Below are 8,042 nucleotides of genomic sequence, written 5' to 3'. Positions count from 1 at the left end.
TACATGCGTACAAAAGACATTGTCCAAAAATGGATGTATCTATTCTAAAAAACGTATAGATACATGTAATATTTTGACAGAAATTATAAAACGGAGGGAGTAATATATATAGCTGTTTTTTTGCAAATTTTAGTGGGTATTCAGTTGAATACCCTTGAATAGAGCTGGGCCAGCCCATTGTCGCATTGTGATGAGCAACACCATGACAAGTTCAAGTTGTGGCCGTAAACAAACCTGCCCGTACCAGCGGCTAGCGGGGCTCGTGTAGCCTGATGTGCCCGGATGGTGCCAGCCCAGCCCACCGCTTGCTGTTGGGGTACTAATATCTTATAAGGAATTATTTAAGGGCTCTATGCATGTGTGATGCTTATGATTGTTGTTGTTTGGTACGTACTATATACGTAATGTATGTATATACATGATGCATGCATGTGTGATTCGCTGTATGTATATAACCACTATCAAAGATCGTGCTGACTGATCGATCCACGATTCATATATACCAAGCATAGCTACCCACCATGATCTACATAATTTAGCCTCATAATCGCATGTGACGCGATTGAGTTCGACATTTAGCCTGACTAGTTCCTATAGATCGATACGGCCCTGCGTGTATGTTGTACGTACGTACGTAAGTATGATGCATGTGTTACTCCCTAATTAAGTGCTTCTATGCTTTCTAGAAAAAAAATTCTGCATGTTTTTCAATGCACATCTCAAGGCAGTTGTAATTCCAATCTGGGCCATTAGATATGCATTGAAATCCGTGCAGTTTTTTTTTTCCCAGAAAGCATGGAAGCACTTCACTATGATATATCACCGTCAAAAGGCCAGACCGAGTTAACTCATAATTGGCCAGCTGTAAATATTTGCCCAATATATATGATCGATACATCTCGATCGATCCGTATAAATTAATGTGCATCGACATACCTGCAACATTTTTGCAACCACCTGGACCGGAGAGCTATATAAAACACATACATATATAGCTTGGTGTACTGTTCAGCTAGCTAGCTTTGCACCCTGTACCAGCGCGCTGTATAGCAGCTAGGCGCGAAGCCAATTAATCCATGGAGGAAGTCCCTGGGAAGATGAGCAAGAAGGCAGTGCCATACGCGGTGGCCATAGCAATCCAGGCCATCTACACGGGCATTTTCGTGGTCAGCAAGGCCGCCTTCGATGCCACCGGAGCCATCAACACCTTCGTCTTCATGTTCTATCGCCTTGCCGCTGCCTCGGCGCTCCTCCTCCCCATCGCCCTCCTCTACTCCTCCAGGTCTCCATCTCCATCTTCATCACCAACAATGACGCCCCGACTGCTGTGCAAGCTCTTCCTGCACGCGCTGCTGGGGAACACCTTCACCCTGAACGTGTACAACGCGAGCCTGAAGCACACGTCGGCCACCGTGGCGTCGGCGGCAATAAACTCCATGCCGGTCTTCACGTTCCTCATCGCGGTTCTGATGGGGATGGAGAAGGTGGGGAAGATCAGGAGCCGGTCGGCGGCTGGGAAGCTAGCAGGTGTCGCACTCTGCGTCGCCGGAGTCCTCGTCATCGCCTTGTACGCCGGGCCGACGGCCCTGCGCCCGCTCACCGGCCGTCCTGTGCTCTTCCACAACGCTAGCGCCGGTGCCAAAGCAGCAGCAGCCTCCCATGGCGCCGTGTGGATCAGAGCCACCTTTCTTATTATCCTCGCCACTGCAACCTGGTCTCTCTCGATTGTCCTGCAGGTAATTATAATCACTTACACATGTGTTGTGTTTTTTTTAGTTAAATGCGTGCATAGGGTATCCTGAAATTATTCCTGGGTGACAATTTAGTCCTAATTCTATGAAAGCACATATCCATGCTTGCCTTGAAAGGTTAAAAGTACTCTAAGTAAAGTAAGTCACGGGGGTGGTCCTAAGCTCGTCGAAGTAGCTCTTACTTGCACTTCTGTCACTATCACTTTGCAGTGATATTTTGCAAGGGCCTCCTTGCAACTTGTAGCTCTCGTTTTCCTGGTCGCTATGCATCAAGAACTCTCCCATAGCATGCGGCTTGGTGGCGACTCGTCCCCTGCATCATCCTTGCCATAGTCGTGCTCACCCTGGCCGGCCCGGCCCATATGCGCCTTCACTGACCACGCCCACTATTGGGTCATCGATGTCCTCCTCTCCCATCTATCCGCGTCCAGAGGTGGATCTTGACCATCATGGAGCTCTGACTATTTTCCTCTTCACCAGAGATTGCCTCGAGAAGAGAATGAGGAACGAATTAGAGAGAGCAGTGGCGGAGGAAGGGGGACCAGTAGGGGCCCTTCCCTCCCCCCCTAAGATCCATAAATTGCCATTACCTCCCTGCTTTATTGTACTTAGTAGATGTGTGTTTTGACGTTTTGACCCCCCCTAATAATTTTGGTTTTCGTGCTGGCCCTCTCTGTAATAATTTTCTGCCTCTGCCCCTGAGAGGGAGGGAGGAATGAAGAAGGGCAATTCAGAGGTGATTTATAGGAGCTAGGGAAGGAGAGTGGGGATGAATAAAAGGCAATCGCTTTTGGCCGAAGGTTTGCCGCCAAAAGTGAGCCAGCTGGCATTGCCAAAATGCCACAGGTGTATGTGAGGGCTGTTATGGCGAGTGTAGAAGCGCGTGGAGGTCAGCGAAAACGCCACCCTAGACACCGGAGTCACCTAGGAGGCACGAGGGATCAAGAAAATAAATAAAGGGTGTGGACATATCCAAGTTGCCTGGTTTTTAAGCAAAAGGATTATAAACCTAAGTCGACGAATCAGAGCCATTGGATTAGTATCGCGATCTCATTTTATCTTTTTTTTTCATCATCCATTTCGAATCTTAAAACAAAAATCATATCTAAAAGTTGAGTAATCAACTTATTTCTAACTAAAAGTCAAGCAACTTAACTTAGATATAGCAAAACCGATAAATTAAATTGTTTCTTTTCCTACGGCAGAAGAACAGGCTGAGGTGCACCAATTTACAAAGCCCAATACTACTTTGGGCCGTACTACAAATTTTGAGCCCTAGTGGCCGGTGCACATGCAACATTAGGCCCAGCAACTTGTTTTAGGTCCTCCTCGGTGTATTTTTTTTACGGAACTTCTCGGTCCAATTGCAGTGGCAACAATATAGCCCATCAACTTCGAAACTGAGCAAAACAAGCCGAGTTTTTTTTCTCTCTGCTGGAGCCCATGAGGTTTTTCTTTTATCGCCCACTAGTGCAGGGTTCAGAAAAATGAGTTGACGAGATGTGTTATGTGCACTCTCGACAGATTAATTAGCTACCTACGGATCTTGTGGTAAAAAAAACACTAGCCACGGATCTTTGAAGAGAACGTAAACACAATGAATGTTACGTACGTGTTCCCTGCACAGACCATATCTTGTTTGCAACCCCATTTAATTACAGAGTCTAGGTGAACTTTTGCAAACTCCACGTGCTTGGACAAATGAACACATGTTATTAGCATGCACAGCGTAGATCTAGTTCGCACGCAACTGTACAAGTATGAAATGTAGAGTTCATCAGTCTCGAGGAGGACTGACTCTTCAAGTCAAGTCTAAACTGTTAAGGTAAGAATTTGGGAGCCTTATTGCCACTTTAATGGAAAGAAAAGAAGCGAAAAGTTTGCATCCAACACATACAGACAGCTCCCAAAAGAGAGCATATACTGTCATAGGGACAACGGTATCTTATCCGTACGTTGGTTGAAGGGCTCTAGTTGTTGGTGGGGTTGTGCCCCCCTTTTTCTTGCGCGTATGATATATATGCACATGTGTCTGATTTGCTATATAGGATCACCATCAAGATTCAAAGCCAGGGTCTACGGTCCACGATTCATACCAAGCCTAGCCTAGCTACCCTCCATATCTACATATATATTTAACCTCACATCGCATGCAATCGGTCGAGTTGGACCTATACTAATTAATTTTCTATTTAATTCTGCATATATATAAAATATGACCTCCTCTTGCGTACTCCCTTATAATTAATACATGCATGACCATGTACACATACAAAGTGGATCGATCCGTATAAATGAGCATCGACAGACCTGCAACATTTCTGCAAGGGAGGTCGAGCTAGCTAAGCAACATTCGATTGAGCAACACTAGCTACTTGTTTGAAAGTCTAACCAAATTTGCGGGCGGGTCCTCTAGAAAGTCGAGAGAGTACAGTTTTTCGAAGAAACCGGTCCTGTAAGCCGAAAAGAAGGAGGCCGTAGTAGGCACAAATTAAGCCGTTTACTCCAGTAGACGAGGACGCCTGGACGATGAGCAAGACCAAGAAGGCAATGCCGTACGTGTTGGCCATCGCGATCCAGGCCATCTACACGGGCATGTTTGTCGTATCCAAGGCCGCCTTTGGCGCCACCGGCGCCATCAACACCTTCGTCTTCATGTTCTACCGCCTCGCTGCAGCCGCCGCCCTCTTTCTCCCCCTCACCCTCCTCTTCTCCTCCAGGCCTTCGTCTCAATCCCCATCTCCATCTCCACCACCAACAACAATGACGCTGCGGCTGCTGTGCAAGCTCTTCATGTACGCGCTGCTGGGGAACACATTCACCCTGAATGTGTACAACGCGAGCCTGAAGCACACCTCGGCCATGGTGGCGTCGGCGGCAATAAACTCCATGCCGGTGTTCACGTTCCTCATCGCAGTTTTGATGGGGTTGGAGAAAGTGGGGAAGTTCAGGAGCCGGTCGGTGGTCGGGAAGCTAGCCGGCGTCGCACTCTGCATTGTCGGGGTCCTCACATCGCCTTGTACTCTGGGCCGAGCATAGTCCGGCCTCTCACCGGCCACCCCGCCTTCTCTCACGATGGCAGCGGTACCAAGGCAGTAGGCGGCGCCTCCAATGGCGCCGTGTGGATCAGAGGCACCTTTCTTATTATCCTCGCCTGCGCAACAGGGTCTCTCTGGATTGTCCTGCAGGTAATTAATCACTTACACCTTTGTTCTTATTTGACTTAAAATGTTAGATGCACCGGGTATCGATCCTAAAAGTATCCGACCGTGTCAAGTTAGTCATAATTCTATAAAAATACACACCCACCGAAACCGAAGTAGGTGGAACCGGACCGTCGGCATCCTTCGGGTGTCTTGCCCTTCTCGAGTCCAAGTCTTGAAATGCATCGATGATTAATGTTCTAAAAGGTTGAAAGTACTTTAAATGAGTCACTGGTGGTCCTAATTTAGTTCGTTGAAGCCTCTGCCGCTTTCACTTTGCCGTGATATTTTGCAAGGGCCTCTTTGGAACCTGTATCTCATTTCGTGGGTCGCCATGCATCATGAGCTCTCCCCATAGCATGCGGACTTGGCGGTGACTCATCTCACCCTTTGCTGCGGGCGTGCTCAACCTGGCCAGCCCCTGCGCCTCACTCACACCCGTTGTTGGGTCATCGAATTCCTCTTCTCCCTCCTATCTGGTTCCAGCATCGAATCTTGTCACCAACTGACCATCATGGAGCCCTTATAGTATGCCATGTTTTCCTCTTCGCCAAAGATTAATTGCCTAAGGAAGAGAATGAGGACGGAGAGGGAGGTAGGGCTGAAGAAGGGCAATCTCATTTCATGGAAGAGAATGACGATTCTAAATTCGCCATATATAGCTATATGAAAGTATGCGTGGCGGGCTTATTAGAAGTTTTGCCACCAAGACTAAGCCCGCCACGCATACTTTCATATAGCTATATATGGCGAATTTAGAATCGTTGGTGATGCACATAAATAACTTTTAGGATCTAGTCTTGCATTTCCTTATAAGTAGAACTAACTTGGAATCCTTGCATACTTTCAGCACTTTTGGTGCATTTTATTCTTTTCTCAGGGGTGGAACTAGAGGGCGAGCAGGGTGAGCCATGGCCCACACCGTTAGATATTCCGTAGTGCAGCATATTATCATAGCTAGCCAAGAAAATGGAAAATCCAATAAGCTGACCCAGAATCCAGGCAAAATCCTAAACTGACCCAGAATATATCATGGCTCCATCACGGTCATTTCTTACCCCAAGATAAATAACTAATCATTACTATCTACGTTTCGGTAAAGGGCCTACGCACATCCCTAAGTCGACAATTGAACTAACGTAACATGAGTTTTAATTATGTCAGAAAAAATATACCATTAGAAAATAAATGATACTCCCTCCGTTCCATAATTCTTGTCGAAATATTACATGTATCTGGACGCTTTTTAAGAATAGATACATTCATTTTTTGGCAAATTTAAGACAAGAATTATGAAACGGAGGGAGTATAATTTTTGTGATACAAAGTTATGTTACATTAGTTCAATCGTCGACCTATAGATGCGCGTAGGCCCTTTAGACCGAAACGGAGGTCACAGTTGATTAACGAGGCATCCACATGTGCATGTGTAGCTAATAGTGAGATTCAATTTGCATTTTGCATGCACTTAAATTTAGGGTTTTGTGCATCTATTTTGCTTTAAAATTGTGCATCTGTGCCATTAATGAATGCCAGGTTCCGTTGCTTAAAGAGTACCCAAACAAGCTGATGGCCACGGCGATGCAGTGCTTCTTTGGTGCGATCCAGTCCTTCGTTGTGGCAGTCGTGGTTGAGAGGGACTTCTACAAATGGAAGCTTGGCTTCGACATTGGCCTCCTTGCCATCCTCTACTCGGTCAGTACATTATACCATTCCTAGCTAACATGTTTTCTTTCCGAATGATGCAAAATAGTTAGGTTTCTAATCTTAATTTTAGTGTACAAATTAATTAAGAACGCTACATACAATTAAACAAATCAAACTGATGAAAATGTTGCAGGCTTTCTTGGGGACAGGCGCGGTGATGTACCTACAGGCATGGTGCGCCGAGATGAAAGGGGCAGTGTTCGTCGCGATGTGGAACCCAATGGCCTTGATATTCACCATCTTTTGCTCATCCTTCTTCCTAGGCGAATCTGTCCACCTCGGAAGGTAATCCTTTCTCCACGCATAAACAACACATAATATTCATAAAACGAAACAGTAGCATGCTGATTAGTTTACACATTATGATTATTTAAATTTTTATGGTCAGTTGATGTTTTATGGTTAAATGTATGTCAGAACTATATTTGGTTCTAGACTGAAATTAGGATTGAGAAAACGTACCTTGATGCATGGTCTTTGTGGTGCAGTATTTTGGGAGGAATTCTACTGGTCGGTGGCCTTTACAGCGTGTTGTGGGGTAAAAGCAAGGAGAAGGAAAATAAGATAGCACCAGCGACACCGGAAGAAATTCAAGAAGGAACAACAATGCAGGAGAAAGACGAAGAAGAGGAACTAACATCACAAGTATAAAACTCAACTAACAACCAAACAATTGTCGTTAAACTCCAAACAGGACACTTGTAACAGTGTTTGTCAAATACTCTCTCCGTCCCATATTAAGTGTCTCAAATTTGTTCAAATATGAATGTCTCTATACCTAAAAAGCGTCTAGATACATGTAATAAAAAGTCACTTAATATGAGACGGAGAGAGTACATGATTATTTTTGAAATAGAGCCATCTCAGCCTCTATATCAATCAATGTGCACGTCAATCTATATGTTATTATATAAAACGAGTATCACATGTATACCCATAGAGAAACTGAGACGAGGGCCTAGATAACTACAGAGCTGCTCTCGATTCTTTTGATATTCGAGTTGGGCCTTCCATATTAACCCTTGGCCTAGCGCCACTTCTTACGAATCATAAATCCCTAATTTCTCCTGCTTCCCAAGTCTTCCAACCCTTCAGGTCTCCCGAACCAAATTTATTAGAGGGCAACAGCCCGCGGGGAGAAGCACACCACACCGACCTCAAACCGGACACTCACGAGATGTTGTTTCGGACTATGTGATGTTCAAGGCTTTTCCAGCCTTCTCTAGGTGACTGAAAACGGTAAGAGAGGCTCCTACTGTGGTATATTAAACACGATAGAGTTATAGAGTTTACATATGTGGCCGGATCTGGCTTACTAGCTGGAGGGTGCAAGGACAACTCGATGTGGCAGCGAAATTCCTTGGTGTGTTGGTTGTGTGTT

General features: G+C 45.5%; 1 pseudogene; it reads left to right on the top strand.

Annotated features, from left to right (window-relative positions):
• Positions 1–1,034: 1,034 nt before the first annotated feature.
• On the top strand, positions 1,035–7,540 carry LOC100841456 (annotated as a pseudogene).
• Positions 7,541–8,042: the final 502 nt, after the last annotated feature.

This window comes from Brachypodium distachyon, chromosome 4 (assembly GCF_000005505.3).
Source record: "Brachypodium distachyon strain Bd21 chromosome 4, Brachypodium_distachyon_v3.0, whole genome shotgun sequence".
Classification (NCBI taxonomy): Eukaryota; Viridiplantae; Streptophyta; class Magnoliopsida; order Poales; family Poaceae; genus Brachypodium; species Brachypodium distachyon.
Note: the sequence above shows the minus strand (reverse complement) of the source record. Positions and strands in the feature narration are given on the sequence as shown.